Source organism: Cyphomyrmex costatus, unplaced genomic scaffold (genome assembly GCF_001594065.2).
Source record: "Cyphomyrmex costatus isolate MS0001 unplaced genomic scaffold, Ccosl1.0 scaffold41, whole genome shotgun sequence".
Taxonomy (NCBI): Eukaryota; Metazoa; Arthropoda; class Insecta; order Hymenoptera; family Formicidae; genus Cyphomyrmex; species Cyphomyrmex costatus.
Window position 1 is genome coordinate 345668 of NW_017278318.1, and position 25379 is coordinate 371046.

Sequence of the window (25379 nt, forward strand, 5' to 3'; positions counted from 1 at the left end):
GAGAGAGAGAGAGAGAGAGAGAGAGAGAGAGCGTGCGTATACGCGGGTGTACCGCGACTAAGAGAAAGAGGAGAGAAAGAGAAAGAGTAGGGGAGGGAGAAAGGGCGGAGGACTCTCGCAGCAGCCGGCCGTGCCCGTCAGCTGCCGACAGATTTATCGAATGGCACGTGCCGATCCGGAGCAATGTCGTTTTGTACTTTTCTGCTCTCGACCGAGAGCAGCAGAGCGCGCCTCGCCGAGAGGGCAAAAAGTCCCGCAGGATGGCCGGTCCTCCTTCTCCACCCGCTCGTAAACCGCGATCGGTTAGCAGCTCTCGCCGTCGCGTCGGTGCAATCCCGGTGTTCTTCCGCTTTGAACATTCCTCGATGATTCTCGCGGGGTTCCTAGAGCTTAGTAGGGAGAAAAGAGAGTGAGAGAGAGAGAATTATGAAGCTGCCATTAGCGCTACGTGGACGTGACGCATTTCGTGCGTGCGGTTATTTTTGGTAGCGGCACACACGCTCTCGTCGACGGTTCTAATTAACGTTAGAGGGACTATGGCAATACGGATGTTTAGCTAGAATGTCAAGATTTTGTTTCTTAAACAAAATAATATGTCTCCATGTAACAATAATTTATATGTACGATTAACTACTTGATACAACACAATAATGTAAAAACAATATTGCGATTGGAGCTGAAAGACGCTTACTGTCGATCAACATTTTTAAGATTTCTAATTTGATTTATGACATTTATATCTGAGCCTGTTTATTGCACTTCTTTTATTTGTTTTGACAAAATTAATAATTCTTACTTTTTGAAACAAACATCCAGAATTAATTGGTAGTAAGAATTTTAGGTAAACGAATCGTCATAATAAAATATTAATATTTGAAATGGTGCACTGTAATTACAATATGACAACTAGAGGTACTTATTTTATATTTGTACAAATTACACTTCACCAATTTGCTTTAATTATATCTCTGTATATTAACAGAATTGACCATTTCTATTATTGTGAACTAGGTATATGAAAGATTTTCAAATTATTATAATGGAGCTATCGTATCATACATTGTACACAGCGACATATCGTAGAAAAAAAAAAATTTAGCGTTAATTTCTAGGAGCGATTTATTAATTACATTTGTAATTCTTTTTTTATAAATCCTATTATTTTATTGTTTTTACATTTAACCGTCTAAATAAACATTGATAATGATCCGATTGGAGTCGAAACATCTATATTCAACTATGCTTATGTTGTCATTTTAATTTTTATTTACGAACATTAAATCTATAGTTTTTGGCTCGTAGTCCTTCTCAACTTACATTTTATTTAAAATGTCAAGGTAATAAAGATTCGGTATTAAATTCGATTGGTATAATTATAAAGAGGTATCTTTCCTGGAGAAATTTCGAGAATTTTGCAATCGCATCGTATAATAATTTCGATGAGATCGAATTTCAACACGACGCCCACAAGTTATTTCGCTATTTGTAAAGAAATTCCGACAATCAATCCGTGTGAATTGCATATCGAGTTGACATATAAACGAAAATAACATTTGTTTATTATTCTACGACTAACCGTTATAATTTGATTTTTCGTTTGTAGTAAATTCGATGGAAGATACGTTTTACATGATAAATCCAGAGAATATTTTGTTCCCGATTGTTTCCGTTTTTAGATCGCAAAAATCCCCCGACTGGATTTTCACGATCTCGTCGCGAATTCGTTGGAACAAAGGAACGCGTAAACCACAAAATATATTCAAATTTTTCAGCTAGAAACCGCGTTACGCTAACCGGGTTTAACCGCGCCAAGTCTTTAACCGTGTGGTATAGACTCCAGATATACGAGTATACTATCGATTCCTAATAATTGGCGGCATGAACTTTCGAAGTCGCGTGTCCTCGCATACGAATTAATATTTCCATGGACCAATGACGTTGCTGATAACCAGCCAGGAGCAGGGAGTGCTGTGAGACGGGATGGAGCAGGACTGGGAGGGGGGGGGGGAACGAGAAAGATTTTCGCCGATGGAAGAGAGCGCGGAGCGTATTAAGAGTGACTTAAATTAATAACGCTCGCTATTTCGGAGTCGCTTCCAGGCACCGCTAACCCGATTAGCAGCCGAATGCAGCAGTAGCGGCAGCGGCAGCAGCGGAGAGAGCGAAGTGAGATAACGCGGGCATAAGTAATTCATCGGCCGATCTCGCGGCGTGACTGGCTGGCTATGGTAGTGGCGCAGTAATTATGGAAACTTCGACGTTACGTCAGGCTTTATAATTGGACGGGTCTCTCTCTCTCTCTCTCTCTCTCTCTCTCTCTCTCTCTCTCTCTCTCTCTCTCTCTCTCATACAAGAGGGATGCTGCGAAGGGATGCGAGGAACGGCGGACTCGGTATCGCGAATCACATTATGTCACGTCAGTCACGGGATCGGGGTACAGGTCCTCTTTCTCTCTACAGCTCACAGTTTCTATCTCTCTCTCTCTCTTTCTCTTTCTCCGGCATCGCGTGATCTGATTTATACAGCCAAGCTTCGTTAAATAAAATAGCTTAGCTTGCCGCTTAACGTTGGGTTAACCATCACTTAATGACGCTATCATTTTCGGCTCCCAGCGCGCACCGCTGTCGAGCGAAGATAGGTATATCACGGCACGCTCTTCTGGAAACCTATTCTCCCGCGTCGTAATTATTTCAATTATTCCTCTCGAAGATACGCAAACTGAATTTGCGGAGCGTGGTTCGTGTTTACCACGATTGCTTCTGCCGATGGCCGATGTAATTTCATATTTATATGAAACAGCGCAGATCTGTACCGGATGTTAATTCTCAGCTGTCGATGTCGAATTTGTAATAAAACAGCGTTACACTTTCAGAATGTCACTAATAACATTTGCCACCATTTGTGGAGTATTATTAATCCGTTATTTTATTAATTATTTAGCATTAAGTAGTTTATTATTTAATTGAAAAGATTTGAAAGTGCCGTTTCTCAGATTATCAGGTCAGCAGACAAGAATAGCTGTTTGAATAAAGCGTTTTAGCAGAAGCTTAATTCGACAATGACTTGACAAGATATTCAGCGGTGACGATTAAAAGGACTGTAACGAATGTTGATCTGTTACGAAATTTGTGTTAAGGAAAAATAGATATCAGGGGAGAGGATTCATATAAATGTCACAGTGATTGTATCGTAGATGTAGGCAGACTTCTCGAACTTTCTTCTCTGTTTAATGCATGTGTCTGTAATTCCTTTTAGTGAGAAATTAATGATTCACGATGATGATTAAATGTAAATTCTATTGAACAGCATCAATTATATTCTCGATTATAATAAAAAATGTATATTCCGATATAGAATGTAATGAACTAGATTTATACGATCTCAGCGGTGATACTTTCTTAGCTTCGATTATACCTCCTCTTTATACCTCTAGAAACGCGTTAATCGACGCAGAGACCAATGTTGTTTCAGTTAACGCACGATATGACGTCATTTTTACGTCATGTCGTTAAAATGCTTGCTATTATATCCACATTTTCTCGCGCAGTTTTCTTTCCTCGAAACGATTTCCAATAAAGGCATGTCTTTCCTGCATTTTCTTCTCGGACATGTGAAAACTGTTCAGTTTTCACTCAGTGTTAACTTTCCTACGATTCTAATTGCACGTAAAATAAAAATGATGTTTTACGTTAGAATCGCTTCGCTTTCATACAATTCTACAATTTTAATCAGAATTGTGCCAGACGAAGATTGTATATCCACCCGACACACGTTGGAAGAAAATTCGCCGCAAACGCCGGAATTCCGCGGTGGCACCTGATCAAACAACCCGGACTCCCCGTTGATTCGCTCGAGGCCGCAATTGAATCGCGGGAATTTTGAATTCGCTGATCTCCCTTCGTGCATGGGATCCTTTGTGTGCAATATTGTACTTTGCATACTGCGAAAACACAATGCGAATATCGCTTTTCTCGAGAAAGTGGAAAAATTCAATGATTGTGATCTGCAATACTTTACGACATATAACAATTTGATTATTGATAACTGTGTTATTCAGGCTGTAGTTCTGCGTCATTTTCATGTTTATTATGAAATGAAATCGGTACAATGTCGATGAGTTTTAATTTCGATGCTATAGATACACGAAGACTTACGTATACCTATTTGTGATAGTAGAAAGCTGCATAGATATAGATAAGCAGTAAGAATCATTTTGTGTAGAGGTAGATCTAGAAGTAGACCTTACAAATTGCGTCTATAAATTTTTTACTTGTTTACAATTATCTCGCAGCATGTTTTTAGTCGCAAATTCAATTCGAACAATTTGCAAGATTCACTGTAATGTAATATACTTTGTACCATACTCGCGTGAATCTTATTTTTATTAAGAAACGATTTTACTGAAATATGTAAAAATTTAGCTAGATACAGATCTGAAAATAACTTTCTTGGACTATCAAAATAATTATGTAGGACACTCAAGTTAGTTCCCAGAATGTCAAAACTTTGCAGTATCGCTAATCATATCATACTTGAGTGTCCTATATTATTATTTTAAAAATTATAACAAAATTATTTTTAGATCTATATCGCTAAATTTTTAAATACTTCGGGAAAATCATTCTCTCCGTGCACATCTCTCACGTGCTTACTGCAATAAAAGTACATACACTGTTATTCATATATCGCAGAACAACTTTTTACGAATATTTTCTTAAGTTACATTTTCCTGTATCTGTAACATCGAAAGGTGGAACTCACCGAGATTACACTAATTTCAATCCTCGGTCTTTTTGAATCATGACGAGGGACCGCCATAATGGCGCAACTTGAGATACCATCCTCGTGTCTTCTCATGGTCGCATCGCGTCTTCATGGTCGCCGCCATCGGTCGTCGTCAGCGTCGTCGTCTTCTTCTTCTTCTTCGTCTTGTTCGTCTTCGTCATGTTTGCGATCGTCTTGTTCGTCTGTTAGGTTAGCCATCATCTCCGTCGTCGTTGCTCTCGTCGAGGTTCGCGCTGTTGGTTGGATATCGTCGGAAGAGAGGTGGATCGTTCTTGTGCGCACACACTCGATCACTCGTGCACACGCACGTACACACACACCCACGATTTCTCCATCTCTTCTTTACGCCGCGTCCCTCCACCCCACGGGGAAAAGGGGCGCTACTATAACGGTGGTATTTTGGTTTTGGCTCGGCTCGGCCCGCGGCAGTTCTGGGAGTGGAGTTCTAAAAACAGCAGAGGTAAGTCTTGCCTGCTGCTGCTGAGCAGCTGCCCGCTTGCTTCTTCTTCTTCTTCATCATCATCATCATCATCATCATCACCGTCGGCAAGTCGCGATCTCGCGGTTCTCCGTTCGCGTTCTCCGCTCTCGCGGTACCATCATCACCGTCGTCGTCATTGTCGTCCTTCGCGTACCGGGTTGCCGATATCATCCATCCATCCCGTCATCAGCGACCTCGTGATCTTCGTGATCTCCGCGAATGCGAGTTTTCGGATACTATCAGCGTGCGCGAATTCGCCATCTTCGTGGTTACCTTCTCGAAGGATGGCTCCCTCTTTCTTCCTCTCTCTCTCTCTCTCTCTCTCTCTCTCTCTCTCTGTATTTCTTTATCTTAAGAAGAAACTGCGACACCGATAGAAAACCGAGCCCGCGGCACTTTTGCGACTACCCGCGGCGATCGCCTCATCGCGCCTCTTATAATACACACCCGCTCTCTCGCTTCCGATGGCGGTTTACTAATTCAGCTTACTACCCAGAACCCACCCGGTCAACCTTCTTTTAGGCACCACCCTGCCTGCGGTACGGGCGCACCTCTTCTTGCCCTGCGCGCATCCCGGTATCCATGGATTTATTTCTTCGCGCGCGGGAATTATTTTTGGTATCTTTTCCCGCGGTTTGTTAATATACACCCGCCGATTCGCTCGCTTCTCGATCCACCTCTCGTTCGTTCATCCTCTCTCTCTCTCTCTCTCTCTTTCTCTTTCTCGTTCTCGTGCACCCATATTACTCTCCCGTGAAGATTACTCTCTTTCCCTTACAGCTGTTCTCACCGCTAAAACCGTAACGACACATCGCACGTCTCGCGATCGGTACACGGCTACTCACGCTTTTAGTCGCTTTGCCGCGAGCACTGTGCGCGCTATTCGTCGGTCCGACAGGATTTAACAAAAGGGATCCGGTAGCTCCCTGATCTCTGATCAAATTCAGCGGATCCACTGATCTAGGATCGATGACAATTTGATTTGATTTCTTCTTCTTCATCTTTATCTTTGCTTCGTCTGCTTTTTATTTCCATCATTCGCCACGCGATGAATCATGTTCGCAGCGAGTGTTGTTCGCATCGGGCTAGGTTACTCGAACGTAACGACCATTCAGTTTGTGATGTCATGGAGTTATACCTTCCTCACGTAGTTCCGATGCAAGTTCTCGGAATTCGTGAAGTGGAACCTGCTCGTTGACATGAACGTAGAGAGGGCTTTGCCGTCACAGACAGATGTAGTATGTGGGCCTTGGCTGCCAAATCTAATCGCAATCTCTTATCCTTTGCTATAATGTGTCACGATAATTAACAGGTCAAACTTGTCTTTCGATTCTCTCAGCTTTCATTTCTTTCAATATATGTCTCAAACTTAATGCTCTCCGCAGACAAGCAACTGTATAGTATTATTAAACATTTAATATAACATTTGTGAACATTTTTTAATTCCTCCAAATAATTCCTTTCTTCAAATTATTTCCTACAAAAAAGTTGTTTAACTTATGCCTTGTTGGATTTAAAATATTCGATCGCGGAAAAGAAGCTGTATAAAATTCTGCAGCTTACGAATTCCTATCAAACTTGCAAATTCTCAAGTGCCATATTCACTGCGAATATGTGCACGTAGCTATCATCGTTTAATTTAATTTACTTTCAAGTAATTTCAACCGGAACAAAGCGTTGTTCGTAATAGGAATTCCTCATATTACCAGCATATAATCCTTAATTCAATTTCCGATTTCAACGGAAAATCGGTGTGCGAGTTTAATTTAACATTTCCTGCATTTTAATATCGCGAATACGTTCATACGTCGAAATCTTTTGTATATTGAAAAAAAATTTACAATTAATAAATATTCCTTTAAATAGTCACACATAGCGGAATATTTACTAAATATAAACATACATTTATTAAATACAAGAACCAATAGAGTTTGATGTAATTATCATTTTTCTCATTTGTATAAATAAATATGTATTTACCGTAAGTAAATATTCCGCTAGGACTATTCAAGAAAATATTTAATTTTTCTCAGAGTGTAGGATTATTGTGAGCAAATTAAGGAAATTTTAATAAATCATAACTATTAAAGTGAAATTAAGAAATGTCAAAGAAAGTTAGATTTTGTAAAAAAAAGTTTTTTATATTTTTTTTTATACATCTGAATAATTACTTATTTTTGGAGTTAGATTTTGTAAAAAAAAGTTGTTTATATTTTTTTTATAGAACTGAAGAATTACTTATTTTTGGAAAAATTGTAGAAGAGAGATAAACAATTTTTTAATTTACATATTAGATTTTTTCAATTTAGTATTGTATTTGAAGTACCGTAAAATAAATTTTCAAATTTTATTTACACAGCGATTATTACTTCATTAAATTTGTGAATGTTTAAGCAGTGAAAAAAAAGAGTTCACATGATTTACGTCTGCATGATTTGTATGTCAAATTACTTCATCTGATACGAATCATGTTTTTTGTATCGGAAAAATTATGTTAATGATTTGCTTATTTCGATAATTATTTTTCATCAGACATTTTTTAATTTCTTCGCAATTGATTATATTATCATAGCAGTTAGTGTCACAGTTACTACAAAAACAAGATAAATCATTTTCCGACTCCTTGATTTTCTCCTGTTAATTGTTCTCTTCTTTTCTCGACAGTTACAAATAATACAAATTGAATCATTAATTATCTTTGCGAGAGTGTTTATAAATTAATGGTCGCGCTGTCGTATTTGCCATTTTCGTGACGACCTCGCTTTGTACCATCATGGATCAGCCGTGGATAGCATCGACGTAAATTCTTACGATAATCGCCACCGTTACCTTGACTGGATTTTACATGAGCCTCGCTTTCTCTCTCTCTCTCTTTCTCTAACGATCTAATAACATAGAAAAAACACGATCAGTGGGCGTACAATTTATTTCTGGTTCACCGTTTTTTTTATTTTACATCGTGCTATTACTCGCCGTGTACAAGCGCAATACCAAAGTATACTCTTCGCGCATATTTTGCACACTTCAATGCCCTCATCGTATCTGTTACGTACAATGTACCGATCCACGTTTCGTTAACTATTGTTTATTTATTATCCTTGTATGAAACGAAATTTGGCGAGTCTCATGAAGAAGAAGCAGTTTAATGCAATCTTTACAATACACTTCAGTATTGTTATAGCTTTCTGTTCCGCACGACGTTGCTTTATTTACTTTGATTCCTTTTTGTACAGTGGCAATCAGTTAGTTATTCATAATTACAGGAATTTTTATAGCTTTGCGAAATTTCGGAAAATAAGATATATTTCAGTGCGTTATTTAACATATGAAATATCCCGTATAAAGGACTTCTTTCATTTCCTTCTTTTTCTTGTAATCTTATATGTGATCAGCTCACACCGTTTTGCATAACAATGCGACGTATGAAGGATTTACAATGTTGAAGTTAAATCTTTTTTCCCCGTCCGTCCGATTTAGACAATACTATTCGGCCAGATGGTTTATGCCGAGGGCAAATTTTGCTCCCAAACGTGATTTTCGTTTTTTATCATGAATTCAGGGAAGAATACTAACATGAAACAACATGATCTAACTCATCTCTTTTACGTAATCTTACTGTATAATGCTGTTTGTGCAATGTACCTAAGCCTTTCTAGCTATGAATGTTTGTACTTTGCGAAGTAACGTCGAATTTATCACGGAGCAACGAAGCTTCGAATTTAATACGTAGACAGCGTGTCGATAGAAAAACAAGCAGATAAACATCGCTAATTAATCGCTTTCCGGAGAATCAAAGCTTTCGCTTGAATTTGCTACAAGGCTACAAGGCTTGCCGATTCGCAAGCGGTGTTATGTTATAGAAGCGAAAGCTCAAGTTTCCACAAATGAATTCATAGAATTTGATAACAGTATATCGTTACGGTCTTTATATAATGTTACGATGTTCCCCGAACTCGATCACCTCAAGAGAATTATTCGAGTAAGAAGCACAAGAGAGACAGCTATTACGAGTTTTATAATTACGAACTTTACTATGCAAAGTGCAGGACGAGAGAGATATTTAAACTCTTTTTGACGTGTATAACTTGAATATATCGTTTTCGCATAAAGTAAAATCGAAGATACATATTATTCCCTTGATGATTCATGACGCTCTTTATGACTTACGATTTCGTTTCAACGTCATTGATCGCCGATGCGATTTTTCACAATTTTATAACGCGGAAGCGCATCCGCGACACGTCAAAATGATATTTTCGTGGCATTTTACACAACCTGACGATTAAATGCTAATGAACACAATGAGCCCACAGGTCAGACCGGTCGGTTGGTTAAGCGAAGTTTCGAACTGATATCACGCTTAATTGAATCTGACGCGTTTCATTGACATTGCGTGGCGGGCGAACAGCATGAGGTTTAAATGCGCGCGGGTGAAGCTTTCGAGCGTCGCGCAAAATGAAGAGTGATATATAACTCGAAAATCTGCACGAGACTATTTACGGTTCGCGCGGATTCGTAGATAGGTAGAAGCGCGATCGATAACGCGTTTGGATTCCATGATAAACGTCACGTCTGCTTTTTTTCCTTTTCATTTTGTTTTTCGCGGATTTTTTCGCATCCGGTGTTTCTTGTTTCCTCCTTCTTTCTCCTCTTTTCCTTCTTCTCTACAGCGAGGTACTTCTCGTTTATGGTGACTGATAGTTGTATCGTCATAAATCATATTTCAACGGTTTTCTGCTTTCATGATCGCGCGGGGGCTGGTCCTCGCTCCGCCGCGGAAAGCTCCGCCCGCGGTCTCGTTCCTTTTCTCTTGACGTCGTGCCAAGTGCGCGTCGCGTCGCGTCGCGTCGCGACGCCGCCGAATGGCCGACGGACGCGCGATGTTTTTGCACCGCGGGCACCTCTGACGAGAGCTTTCGGTCGGTGTGCGAAACACAATTCGAAAGCCGCTTGCGAAACGGATGGAGGATGTAAGAGATGGAAGTTATAAGGGAGGGATCCACACATCTTCGATTGATCTGTATTAGAATCTGAAAGATGCGCGCGAGAGGACTTCTCTCATGTGTTCTCTTTGCGATACTTTAATCGTTTGTAGTAAGATTTGTTTCGAAGTTTTCTATGTACGTCAATCCGTATGTGCTATTCGGCAAGTGGTTTTGTGATTATCACAAAGTTACAAAATAAACTCGTTCTTAAACGGAAAGGTCATAAAATTATATCATTATAATTGTCACGAACTAAATTATGCATCATAGAGTTATATAGAAGCACTTTTTGTCATAGTTCATTTTTTATTACGTCACATACGAAATACATGGCTTGCTTTTAAAATTCTCTTATTGTTAGTTCTCCATCAGATATCTTGGAACGAGATTTTCTGATTTCATTATTAATCCGGTGGGCTTCCAATTAATTAATATTCTTGTTAGTGAGAGTTATTAATAGTATGCAGCCGAAACAGTTTAGTAATTCCATGATATTATCTCTATAATGGTTCGACGGTGCATTGAAATTTCATAATCCGCTCATTGAAATATCAAATAAGTACGTAGGCAGCATAATCAACGTACTCGAATCGTCCATTAAATTGCGTTTAACTTTTCAGTATTCGCGGTATCACTCGTGTCACATATTTCTGCATTAAGTTTGCATCTACATGTTTTTTCACATGCATGTTTGATCTAATTTAAGTGATTGCGGTACGTTTTTATGTTACCATTGATCGCGAACTGAAGAATCACGTGGATCAAAACACGTTACATTAAAAATCGTGTTATCCTTTCAGTTCTTGCAGCATCACTCACGCATCATATATTTCTACATTAAGTGTGTATATCAGCTTATTTTTTCATACAACCGTAATCGATTAATCAAGTGATTGTGGCGAGTTTTTTTTGTTAGGATTGGAAACGCGAAGTAGAATACATGGATCAAAACATGGTTAATTGCAACGCCTTATTTTAGTATTCATAGTATCATTCACCCGTCGTACACTTCGCGCATTAGATTTACATCTACTTTTTATCGTATAACTACGTGTCTGATTATTATTACGCATATTTATTACGATTTAACGCAAAATAGACGTTCTACATAGAAATATATGTGCAGGATCAAAGCGTATTAAATTAATTCATGTTATCTTTTTATTCGGTACTCGCGTTATCACTTACGCGTCATGTATTTCCACATTATAAGTTTGCGTTTCTATTTTCCCATATAACTGCGCGTTTCGTTACTTAAATGGACATAACGCGTTCAATTAAATGACCTTATCCTTTTAATAATCGCTCGCGCGTCATGTATTTCTACATTAAATTTGCATCTACTTCTTTTTTTTAAATAATTGCGTGTTTTATTGCTTAAGCGAGTATAACACATGTATATTTGTTACGATTGAGATTAAAATGATGTAGATTAAAGCGTCGCTCTCGTTTGAAGGTCGAAGAAAAATGGTGAACCCCAAGAGATTATATGTTACATATTCGTATATAATCGCGCCTTCGATTAAATTTCTTTCAAATAAATTGATTCATGAAAAACGCCAAGTTTTATCCCGCAACCGTTTTTATCTTCGTGTCGCTAAAATATATCAATTCCTATTCAGTTTAACGTTAACAGTTGACGCAGTGGCGGCAGCTTGTACGCTCCATGCATAATGTCACATCATTTATAGTCGTTACCTCGTTCTGTCTCGCGATTTTTCTCGTTCCCCAGCTGGTTCGCGATATGACTTCATACCTGTCATACCTTTCACATCGAAATATCATTTGAATTACTCAAATAAAGCCGAGAAAGAATATATTGTTCGTCAAAATATACGAAAAAAAAAAAAAAAAAGAATATAAAATGACGTCGGTTCTGATTTTGATATAATCTCGAATTTAAATTTCCTCAGAATTTTGTCAGAAAAGAAGTTACTCGTGAAGAAGAATTTATCTTTAAAATATTTTTCTGCAAAGAGTCCAGAGACTCTCTTGTGATTAAAATTTTCTGTTAAATCCTTCGACATTCTTGCGCGATATGATATAAAATTTACGAATATTTATATGATATGTATATTTAGTAGCGTCTGTCGTTTCTATTTTTGTCACGGTACGATGGGATGGAAGTTAATCGAGAAAATCGATCACTCTTTGATTCGCACCAGTATCCTTTGGATGCTATCGCGTAAAACGCAATGAAGGGTTAAACGTAGGCAGACATACTGGCTTTAACGTGACACGTTCTCGCGTTACCGGCAATATGTGAACATCCCGCCCACGTATACGTATATATCGTATATACGTATATTTCGTTAAAACTCCCTTCGTTACCCTCGATATGCTTCTCTCCTTTTACCGTTGCTCCTCGGAGGAGCAAGATGTCCCTTCGAGATGTCGGTAGGCAGGGTGAGCGGATATCCGGTATGGCAACAGACGCCTGTCTTGAGTCGGAGTGTCGCGCGGAGACTAAAAGGAGAGAGAAAATGTGTGAGAGAGAGAGAGAGAGAGAGAGAGAGATCGTTCGTTAGTGTTGCTGCTCGAACGGGTAATACGAGGTATGGTCGCCACCTGGTATTTTCGTTCGGGCACGAACGAATTTTACTTCTTCTACGGGAAGTCTCGTTGCTCCTCCGGAAGGAGAGCTTTGGAACAAATAATTTCAATCGAGGACGCAAGCCTTTTCCAGCGTAAGTTCTCCGAGCATATAATTTGAGCACATGACTCGAGTATAACTTGGTTAAAAATGAAATCTTCACTGTCGCTTATTTATATGAATTTATAACGTTAAATGTTTAAAAAAATATGAAAATATGAAAACAAACTAAAATTAACGTACTTGATTGCTCTCAATTCGTGTCCTCAATTGCAACGTCGATTTCGAACTAGACAAAGTATTTTACCGCGCACGGATTTTCGACGTATATTATTACGTGTACGCCAATATTCTTTTTTGTTAAAAAGGGAGAACCAGAATGTATGTGTGTTTGTGTGCGCGCGCGCGTTTATCGAATTTTTTCACGAATAATTTCCTTTTGTACATATACTGTGACATATGTATGACTTCACTCGATTCAATTTTCAAACCAACGTTTAAAATCGAGTGTGCGCGCGCGCGTTTATCGAATTTTTTCACGAATAATTTCCTTTTTTACATATACTGTGACATATGTATGACTTCACTCGATTCAATTTTCAAACCAACGTTTAAAATCGATGAGATCGTTTCGCTTGACGTTTTGAACGAGTGCCACTGATCGCAACATTTGTGCGTTGAATTTATAGTAACGCAATAACATATAGCATTATGATATTTTACGTAAATCACATGCCATACTATTTATCTCTCTTCTCTTTTATTCTCTCTTTCTCCTGGATTTAAGTGATTATCCTTAACTGCATACGCTTCTCTCGGCTTATAATCCCTTTTTCTCAAAATATCTCTTCTTGGAAATATCCGCTGGTTAGCGACGACCCCATTTGTGCTGTTTAAAAATTACACTTTATTAAATTATCTGCGGAATCCATTTTCCATCTAAGCTGAGATAGTTTGAAAATATATCAGGAACTCGTGATATATTCGAATAAGTCAGTGTTTGATATCGGAATTGAAACTGCTGAATATATTTCTGTGGTTTCAATTTTCGCGTGTTATACAAATAGAAAAATGTATCCACACTTTACGCGGCGCCAACCGTGGCTTTCATTGTCACAATTAAGCAGAATGATTATTTCTATTATATTTATCACATGAAAATTTGCATTTTCCCGAATTATTTCAATCCGTAGTTCTTGTACGTGCATCACGATAACAATAACGACTCAATTTTCTTAAAGTTTATATTATACTGTATAATTGGTTATCGGAAAATTATCTTCAGGACTAATTTTAATCTTAAATTCAGGGCATATTCAATTAATGTCGGAGTGTCTTGGATAATATAGTAATTGTGATATTGACCTCTTTTTATATTTTTATGGTTGAATTTACTGTTTTTGAAATTTTTTAGGCTATCTGTTAACCTTTTTTGTTTAATTTGAAGATAACTTTTGTAAAACCTTCATTAATTGACAAAAATTCTATATGATAAATAATACAAAATTTTTCACGTGGATCGATAAAATAATCTTTTTGGTGATAAATTATTCATTCGATTTACTTATTTTATAGACGTGATCTATATTATTCCGCGCTTTTTCAAAGATCTATCAGAATGATTAGATTTAATAATGAAAACGGTATTGAAGATTTTATTTGAAACAGTGTATTGGTAAACTATATGAATAGAAATCTGGAATTTTTTTTATTTTAGCTCTAGACTCATCGATATTCGACAAATATTATGTATAATTAATCGTAAGTAAACATTTAAGCAAGTTAATTTATAAGCTTTGGAAATCTAAAAAATCTAAAAATAATGAGTTTTAAATTTGCGAGATAAAATCCATTTTTACAGAATAGAAATTATTTGATGAATATAATTCAGATTTTGAGGATATATATGAGGAGTAATCATAATTTTCCATTTTTTTTCTAAATTACGCTACATAGAAGCTATTGGAAAAGGAATCCATTATATCAAGATAAAATTAATTATTACATCTCGGCGGTAACAAACACTTGAGATGAATTTAAATATAAAGAATCTGTCAGGTATCTGTCGATTAACCGAATCTCTACGTGACGAATTATCTCGCTGAATTATGAGGATTAATTGATAACGTCACATGGACTACCGGCAGGTAACACGTCGATCGATTTCGAAGTGGCGATCGCTGAGATATTAAGGATAATTGTTTTGCAGCTTTGAATTTTAAGGACCTCCCGTTGTCCAACGTCTATTTTCGTTTCGCGAACTGTCTCGCTCTCCATCATTTTCGATGCGCTGCTATTTTCGATTCGGCGCTCGATCGACCAGGTCACACGGTTAAGCGCGGTTCATCCGATAATGAAGATGGACTTTCCTAGATTTTCCTGAAGAATTTAATATCATTGCTACCGTTGGTTGCTGCTGCTGCTGCTGCTGCTGCCGTGCGAGTTTGACGACGAAAGAGGAAGGTAGAGAGACGAAGAGATTGAGATCTATGTGTATATACATATATGTATGTGTGTATACATATGTGTGCGAGAGAGAGAGACAGAAGGGATTCTCGAGGTATAGGGAGGTGAAGGAGGAAATAGCGAGAGAGGGATGCGACTATAACATATCGCCCCGATATTGCTATCGATCCCGTCGGTCGGAAGGTATTTGTTACGTTCATTGTTTTTCCTTCGCACCGTCGAGCAAAAGGAGATCACGAGGGCCCGGCGTCCCTTTTACAGTGCTAAAAGGTATCCGCGCCCATCATCTCTACCTGTTTTCTACGCTTTCTCTTTTCCCATCTCTCGTCCCCTTTTTCTTTCACCTTTCCCTTTTCTGGATGTTCTCTTTCTGTATCCCCCGGGAATTTCCTTCTCACTCGCATTCCCGGCCTTTTTTACGTGACGATTTCAACACTGGAAAAAAAAAAAAGGACTCACGTTACATTTGAAAAAGAGAAATAATGAGAAAAAGAGAGGATCAAATGAGAGACGTTTGTTAGCAACAAGTACCTTGCGGCTCTAACGAGCAAAGGCTTACAAAAATTAGTGTAAATAATAAATTGATATCTTATAATAAATTTACTGTGCATTAAAAACTCTTTGTGCTGAGCAGTTAATAATATTATCGATGGAAAAGCGTTTTTTCTTCTTTTTTTTTTTGCTTAAACAAGACGGCGGTCGCAAATAGAAATGGGTTATATTTAATGCATCAAATCCATGGGAAATTCAGCTCGTATGGATAAATCTTTTTGTGTAAGGTTCGTGGTTTATTTTTATAATTTATACTTTTATACCCGCGACTCTTGATGCGCATCAAAAGCGAATGTTGCAGCATTAAATCGATCTCGATCACGGTAAATGGTTTTAAGCATTTATTTTATTTTTATCTTCCACATTTTCCATTGTGATCGGAGCGAAATGAATATAGCAAAATAGTAATATTATGTTAAAGTAATGCAGCGTTGACTTCGTAAAATCCAAGAAAAAGTGTCGCTCGCGATCTCTATTGGGCCTGCAGGACAGGTAGAGAGCAGAAGCGACGTTACTTTTCACGCGGCTCCCTCTCGAATGCGCCTTATAACCGAGTTGAACGTCTATTATTCGTGCTTCGCTGTTAATTTGTCATTTCCAAATGAATGGATAGGTATATTTTCTTCCACGAAAGCGTGATGCAGCAGTCGATCCGTCCGACGCGGCGCGCCGCGCTCGCTCCATCTCGCACGACGGCCATGCATAGCTTATGCCCGCTTAATTAAATATCCCTGCTCGCCCGAGCACCGCTGCCCTGACGTTTTTCGATATTTTATATGGCACATATGTACGAACGGCATATCCTCACTGTGATGTTTGGGATGCGCGGTGACCTTTTTGCATTAAAACTTGTGGAAAATAAATGATAAAATTTCCGTTATAAAAATTGTCACGCTTCGGTAATTTGTCGGTAATTAATCGATTTTTAAGAGAATCAGATGTTTTGACTGGTTTTGAGAGATGCATGTAATTGTTCGAATGTAATTATGTATAAATTATTTAAAAAAAAAACACGAATTACTTGCAATTCCTAGTTCACGTAGTTACGAAGATATTTTTATATCAACATTTTTGGGAGAAAAAGAAAACTAGATACACACAAAAATAATAATTTAATCTCGATTAAATAATTTTAGGAGAATAGATATTATCTGGATTATAAGCGACGGTAATACAGATGAAAGTATTACTTCGCTTTTTTAAAAGACAACTGATTCAAGTAATCAAATCCGACATTAATTTTTGGTAGATAAATTAAAAAAAATATGTAATATAGAGTGATTGTTTTGGAAAACTTGGCAAGTACCTTCCACCCGACTCCGCTTCCACTACACAATACCGTTGCGTATTCGAACGTATTCCTAAGTGCGAGCGATCAACGATGACCGCGGACCCGTTTTAGGTTTATTAATTACTTATCCGTCTTCCGTTTCTCGTGTCTTCTCGCGCTCGCTCGGTGCGAAATCGATAGGCCAGGACATATTGAGCACTCGCTTGCACTGTCTCTCTTTCACGACGGGTTAGGTTGTCCAACCTCTGTAGGGGTACAGCTACATTGCAGCTCATGCATAATACATTACGATCCGACCTGGAATAGATTTATATTTACTCTCGTACCGGCGGATAATTCGTTAAATATCGACAGGCACCGCGCGGTTCCCGCGCGAGCTTTTTACGTCGACGAATATCCGACACGAATATTCTCCGCTTCGTAGATCTTCGTCGTCTTATTGTACGATCCAGGCTAGTGCAACAGTTGTGCACGAGAGTTGTCAGAGCCTAAACCAGGCTTCCCGAACGAATGCCAGTCCACGCGACTGACTCGAATGATTCTCGCGGTATACGACAGCGTGTCATGAGATCTCTGAAAATCTTATAAATAATCTTTTTTATGTAACTGTAATATTTGGTTGCCCCAAGCTGATATTCTAATAACTTCTATACACGAGCAGTTCAGTTTACGTTCGACGAAGTATTATGTTATTTTATTGGTATTCCGAATTTCCACGAGGTCAGATTTATAGTTATGTATGAAGAGAAATCCGCGTGTTCTGTTAAATTAGCAACGTAACATTTTACTGTTCTAATATTTTACTATGTCTGTATTTTATTATTCTAGTTCTATTTTGTGAAAAAAAAAAAAGAGGTATTGACTTGCAACTCTCCAGTTGTTGTCCGCGAGCACGATTTCGAAATTTTTAACGACGTGTTGTAAAATTATGGCTGCGGAAATGCGCATATGGATATTTTCAAGATTTGATAGATTCGTCAGGACAGAATTTCAAATATCGTGCTATCGGTCGTCTACTCTGGACAGATGAACCGCGAATGTCGGCAACTCCAACTGACGTGTTACCGCGACACTCGATATCGCCTTAGCAAATCGACGTCAATTTCGGATGCATCCGGTGGAAATCGGGGACATCGGTTTTGAATGTCGATCGCGCGGTTTCGCAAATTTTGCCAACGAATGATTCTATAGATCACTCGTTTTTTCTCTCTCTTCTCTTATCATCGAGCGATCATTTCCATGCAGATATTTTTGGTCCGTTGTTACTCCTGCACGAGAAAACTCTGTTTCTCATTTTCACCAAATACCGAACATATACTTATCTCACTTTAAATTTCAAAGGTGTATACTAGTTCATAGAGAACAGACTTTTTATCTATTCTTTTAGATTTTTCGCAGATCGTGATGCTGTAAGCATCATGACGTTTGTTCGTTTTTTTGTCGAAATTCTTCGACATCTAGATTCTTACCAATTTAATTTGCGAATTAGAATTTCGTTTAATACTCGACTATTGAGTTAATTTCAGCATTGAGCTTAATAAATCAAGTGATATTATTTTAATATGTTATTTCTTTTGTAATATCTATAACTCACATTGTTTTCTTTTTTAATCTTAAGTACTCGGCAAAATAAAACAAAAGTATTATCGACAAATGATCGGGATCAGTGCGAATGAAGAGCAGAATTTCAAAACGCGTTTTGCCTAAAATTTATAATTTTTAGAAAAAAAAAGTCATAACGAAAGATAAGAAAGTCACAAGAGAACTGTGCGCTTCATAAAATAATAACAATTCGCCAATCAGTAAAATGTTCAAAATGCTAAACGGATACATTTTGTGTGTCTCTAATTAAGGGACATAATGCACTTCAAATGTCCAGATTTTTTCAGCACATAAATTGATGATGCAGAAACGCTTTCAGAACATCATAGAGTAACTTAAAATATGAATCTCTCTCAACACTGAACACTGTGTCACTTTTAACTAAAAAAAAAAAAAAAAAAAAAAAAAAAATGAAATTTTTAACGAAATGCATTTCGAAAGTCTGCTCCTCAAATATGAATGATATGGCAGTCGAAGTGTTCAGAGTAAACAATTTACTTTTCGTTTACCTATTTTCATGGATATCTTACATATATTACGTAAGCCGTTTGAATACAAATGAATCGAGCGGAAAACATTCGGATCATCACAAATAATCCTCGTTCAATCTGATCTCTCGAGAATTCGGTCGAATCGCTGTCGCGAAAGAAAGACAAGGGGATACACCTCTCTCGTGCAATGTTACGCGGAAATCGAGCGGAAGCGCGGATAACGCCTTAAATAGAATCGTGCACTTGCAATGTACTTGCATACCGCGGTGCATGACTCGGGCAGTCGCCGTGCGTTCACGTACGGCCGGTCTATAACACAATTGTTATTTTCGTCGACTCCAAGGCGCGCATACATACTTTGTAATGCACCCAGCTCCGTATAAAACGCAGGTCGATTCTTGAACCGTACCGCGCGCCGCGTTATTTCTGGCGGGCGAAATATTAATAAAGTGTAAGGATGCGCGCTACGTTTGCGTAAACACGCGGCCTTTCGCCGGTCGAATCGCCACATCGACTGACGCCTAGTGCGCCGTTAAACGGCCGTTCCCCGGTGTTTTTCTATTCATTTCTCTTTTCCCTCTTGCGTGCACTTCCTATCACGACTACGTAACGACTCGTAATCTCGCGTTGTTAACTTCGTTTCGTAATCCACCTCACCTCTTTTTCTCGTGATGCGCCATGTATATTTCTTTCTCGTCGAGGTGTCACGATGCACGGATTCTCTCACACCTTTGCCTCACAATCGACCGAGGGAAAATCCTACGTCGTGAAAGACGTGTTAATTATGTTTTGACACGTGCGCGTCGCTAGATTGCAAATTATATTCCAAGCGATCGCTTGCCGCATATCGATTTCATTTCCCGATGATAATTCGCGCACGAGCGCAGATTTGAGATATCGTTAGTACGCAATTTCTCCAAATCGCTAGAAACTGCCTTTTATCATCCCCAAGATTTATTCGAGATTCCTCTCGCAATTCCATAATTATTAATCGTAGTCCGCTACGTTTCCTTGATTGATATTCGCAGGTTTAATTTTTGTAACTTAAAATTACGTGAGATTGTGAAAAACATTTTGGTTGTATATTTTTTACAGCATTATTGAGGAAAATGTTCGCGTCCACATTGAACCGCGAGTACCGATTAGGGTTAAATAGAAAGTTGAAGCTATAGATAACATAAATTTCATGGTATCTGTATAACCAGACTATTTGCAGTTTTTGCTTAGTTTATTGCATTTTATGTCTGTAAATCTTTGCGTACTAATAAAAATCTGGAGACAGATATTCCATTATTATTCGTGTCTCTTTATATCACATTTGTGCTTTCTATTGTGATAGGAGCATTTTTTCAAAATTTATAAAGCGTATCTGTTTCTGTCAATGTCGATTAACTTTAATCTCTGCTCAAGTTTACTCTTCCACTTTTTTTAATTCTTAAAGTTAGAAAAAGATGAAAATTAAGGTGCGATCTGAGATTAAAGTTAATCTACATTCATGGAAACGACCATTAGACATGTCGAATGTAGGTGTCGTTTCTTTCTTCGTAACTTGCATATTTTTCTACTTAACGTATCTCAAAGATTTCAGTAAGCTTAATCACATATCGCCGAGAAAGGACAGTCGACGAAACGGTCAAGCTAAGATTATCGTCATGATCGATAAAGAAACGGTGACGGAGCAAAAGAGAAGGAAAAGCGCGCGGTTTTTTGGTTAACGCCGCTGCTGCGATCGGAGCGAGAGTCTCAACAACGCGCGCGGTGCTCCGCTCTTGTTGACGCGAGCGAAACGATCGCGGTCGCGCACGCGTCTCGTAAGGACATGCGACGGCGCGGCGCGGCGCGGCGGCGTGCGAGGGCGAGGAGGACGCGGCTTACGAAGAGAGCCCCCAGAGCCGCGACGAGCTGGCGGGAAGCGGCGCGAGATGGCGCGCGCTACCTCCGCGCGGCGCGATTGGCTGGCTGCCGGCTGACGTCCGCGGCGTTATCGACCAATAGGAGGCTGTGTCGCGGCGACGTATCTCGGCTCGCCGTGGTAAACTTCAGAGGCGAGGTGGACCGACTGGTACACGATTACCAGCCGCGACGACTCGTTTCCCCCTCCTGCTCGCTCGTGCCATCTCTCTCGCTCTCTCCGCTCGCTCGATCTCTACCTCTCGCTCGCGTGCGCGCTCCTCCTCCGTCCGTCTCGCTCGCACGCACATACGCACCACTCTCTCTCGCTCGCGGTTCTCAGCGCGACTTCCTCAAATCTTTATTTCAGGCTCGACCGCGAACTCGGGGCGAACTGGTCGAAGCGCGCGCGACCGCCCCGGTTTTTTAACCGTCCTCACGGCAAGCTCACCGCAAGCGGCTACCGTTGCCGCCGCCGCCGCCGCCGCCGCCGTCACCCGCGTCACCGTCGTGCTGGTCGTGGCATCGTCGTACATACGCGCGACTGTGTGCGCCAGGGCAGCAGCACCCGCCGGAGTCGCGGAGAGACGACGCGTGTCTAAATTTGAATACGCTCTGGTAGCGTAGAGGAGAGAAGCAGTGCCGTCCGCGCGTGTTACGCCGTCGGAGCGACGTCTTCGCCATCGCCGTCGTGCTTGTCACGCGCGTGTTAAGTATATTTTTAGGAAAAGACGCTCGTTCTCGCCGTTGCATCTCTAGTCAACGTATCTAGTCCCCGCGAGAATCACGACTTCGCGGATAAAAAGCTAACCTATCTCAACCGCGCGCGCGACACACGAACGGAGTGAGAGAGCGCGTATCGACGCACACACGACCTAAGAATATATTCACCACGTTATCAATCGAGATACACGTCCCTATAAATATTATCGTGCGAGTGATTCACGGCGAAGGTGAAGGAAGCGGACGAAGAGGAGGAAGAGCGAAGAGGGACTCGACTCGGATAAAATTGGCAAACGTTTGCGGTTGATTTTTCTCATTCGATACGCACCGCGACGCAAATCGTCGACAGCGAACGAAACCGAATCCGTCACCGACGGACCGCGAGAAAGCGGGAGAAGCGTCGCACGCGGCACGTACCTACACACTCACACACACACACACATACACACGCGCGCGTGCAATTCGTGTTTGCGAACGCGAGAGAGGAAGAAAGAGAGTAAGTCCGGTTGGAGAGTGTGCCAAAGAGAGGAAAAAAAAAAAAAAAGATATACCACCGATAGAGAGAAGGAGAGACGCAACGACGAGGAGGAGAAGAGAGATAGTCGTGAGTGTGCCTGTCGGTTGATTCCTCCGTTCGTTCCGTCGGTTCGGTTCGGCGTGGTATCGGCCGGCGACGACGCGAATTAGTGTGCGAGAATCAGCATCCGGCAAGGAGAACGAGAAGGAGGAGTGAGAGTAGTAGTAGTAGCGACAACAACAGCAGCAGCTGGAAGTTTTGTTTTGATCGGCGAACGATCGCGCCGTCTCACGATCTTCCCCGTCTCTCTCCCGTCCCTCCGTCGTCGCGAGGCACCCGCGGGGGTGCTTTATCGCGGTGTGGGGAGGAGATATCGATCGCGCGCACGGGACCATTGACGTCGTTCTGGAGAACGGCCGAACGTCGTGAGCGAGAAAGAGAGAGAGAGAGAGAGAAAAGAAGAGGGACGCGACGACGACGGCGATATACCTTTCGTTGTCGTCGGTGACTCCCGCACGCGTTCGCCTCGCTAGTTGGCGGGGTGCGTTCACGTCGTCGTCGTTGTCGTCATCCTCGACGACACGCGGCGCGTCCTCGAGCGAGATCGCGATCGCGGCTCGGCGCGGTGCGGTGCGGTGCGGTGCGGCGCGCCGCGTCGCGGCGCCGAGATCCCGAGGATCGCCTGCTCGCTCTCGGCCTCGCTCTCGTTGACGCTCTCGCGGGGGAGATCGATCGATACGCCGCGGCTCAACAGGGACTCGGCCGTCGACATGCCCCGCTGATGATCCAGTAGGCTGCGAGATCCGGTGAGTTTACCAAACGCAGTAGCACGAGGAGGAAGAGAACCAAGCATGAAGGAGAAAGAGAGAGTGAGAGGATAACACTCTTTCTCGTCACGGTGAATCTCCGTCGAGAGATTCTTGGACCTCATCCAAGAGAGACGGTCGAGAAGACTTCTCTCGCGACCCTGCGTGAGCTTCGGCGGAGGGAAGTCCAACTATACTATAGCCAAGATCTGTTTTCGCAAAGCGCTGGGATGATAATCTTTCGAGTTTTCTCCCGTATATACACTTTTTATGATCTCTGATCTCTTCGCGCGGACGAACGGAGATTCAATCTTCCGTCTTATCCGAAACGCGACACATTAAAAATTCTGAACGATTGTTCTAACTTCATTATCGCCACGGGGACAAGCCGGACGGAACGTCTTATCGGGAGATTCTAACTGTTATTGAAATAGCGACGTTTAACACCATTTTACCGCGCGGTAGGAACGGTAATTTGACGACGCTGAATAGTAATCGCGAGTAATGCGGTAACCGACGATCTCGTATCTTGTCTTTAATTCGATTACTACTGTGTACTTTAGTATTCCGCTCCTAATTCGATATCTGGCACTGTCTTATTCAAGACGTCGTAATTTCATAATCATTCCGCATTAGAAGATCCGTCATGGTCTGGCGTTCTCTGGTCAAACTTGAATGACAAAGGGTATAATTCTCGTGGGATACATTCAATAGTACATTTTATTGATAACGTGAGATTTGAGGAGCGACTGGGAACGATTACGGTAAAATAATTAAATTTTCTTTAAAGATGGGAACAGTCGTCGTCTACGAATGCACGTTCGATACGGTTAATCATTCTTCAAACTGGAATTAATGCTGTGCTGATAAGACAATCGGTGGAACGTGTGTGCAGTATTACATTGTTTACGTTGACATGTAGTAGTAATTCCTTTATCTAATTTATAGCCGGAGCTAAACGAGGAGATTACATAATTTAAATATTACATAATTTACAGCTGGGATACGGATACCGACGGTGGAAATTGAATGCAAAATGAAAATAAAGAGGAACCCGGGATTTTATCTCAGATTCCGTTAAGAGAATTCATCTAAAGAGGAAGAAAGAACGATTTTCCCAAAAAAAAAACGTGTTCCAAAAAATCAGCATCGCATTTTTTTTGTTCAAAATCCTAAAACGTAACAATTGTCGCTTACACTACATGTAATAGCGATTGACGACGTTCGCTGAAATCTCCCTATCACGTTGCCGCTACTAAAGAATGGTCTAATTGTAGTATATTGTGTTAACGATAGATTTGCGACGTGCCGTCGCGCGTCGTACGTTTGACAACGCATATAACTTTTCGAAATCTTTGCGTTGCAAAACGATAAACTGCGAAGTATCTAAATTTTCTTTTGAAATAAACGTATACGAGGAAGTGAAGGAAAAATTGTGTGTATATACTATACGCGTATCGAACTGGAGTAAATCAATGACGCGAGGTATACGACGAAGTTGTTTAAGATTGCGGACCGCTGATTGGGGATTACTAATTCTTCTTTTCTGTCGTTATATCGACTTTGTTAGGTTGACCGAGAAAATAATGGGGACCCAGCACACGGTTCTCTCGCTCCGATTAAAGACGCCCTCCCTTCGCAGAACACACGAGAGAGAAAAGAGCGCGCTCGGTATCCACCGTGTAATCCGAGGATCACGCCTCTGTGATAAATTATATCTCCTGCCCACGGCGGAGATACTTTAATCAGATCCTTAAAACAATATTCGATCATCTGGAACAAGCGCGCGCGCGCGCCGCCGTTACCTACATTTTTATTTGGGACGGAGAAGAAAAATGTGGAGCGGAGAAAAAAATGTTAACATTTCGGAGTAGAGATCAATTTTTATTTAATTAAAAGATGATAGGAGATATCTTGTTCCAGTGGAAATCAAAACTTTTATTTCATCTACAGCGCGAGATAAATATTGCAATTTTGAAATGTCAACACTTCTCATTCTGATTGGAATTATTGTCGCGACTCTGTAATGTAATCTTTACCTTTTAATTTCTCCGATACGACATGCGCAGCGTTCATTCCGGATGTATTATTCCGCGCGAAATATTTCCGACTGCGTTTCGCGATTGAGAAACGTTTTATTGCGCGCCGCGTTATTTTACTTGGAATACCATAAATCATCGATGGTCGTTTTGATCGG

At 40.4% G+C, this 25379-nt stretch overlaps 1 protein-coding gene across 3 annotated transcripts in view; it reads left to right on the top strand.

Annotated features, from left to right (window-relative positions):
• Mef2 (myocyte enhancer factor 2) overlaps positions 1-25379 on the top strand; it is a 67933-nt gene that overhangs the window by 23904 nt on the left and 18650 nt on the right. For 2 of the 3 annotated variants that reach the window (XM_018543943.1, XM_018543940.1), the window contains exon 1: positions 23020-23182. The exons of the other annotated variant lie outside the window; for it this stretch is intronic. The gene's annotated coding sequence lies outside the window, so the exon portion shown is untranslated. Of the gene's footprint in view, positions 1-23019; positions 23183-25379 lie in introns of those variants that run through there. 3 annotated transcript variants of the gene reach the window in all.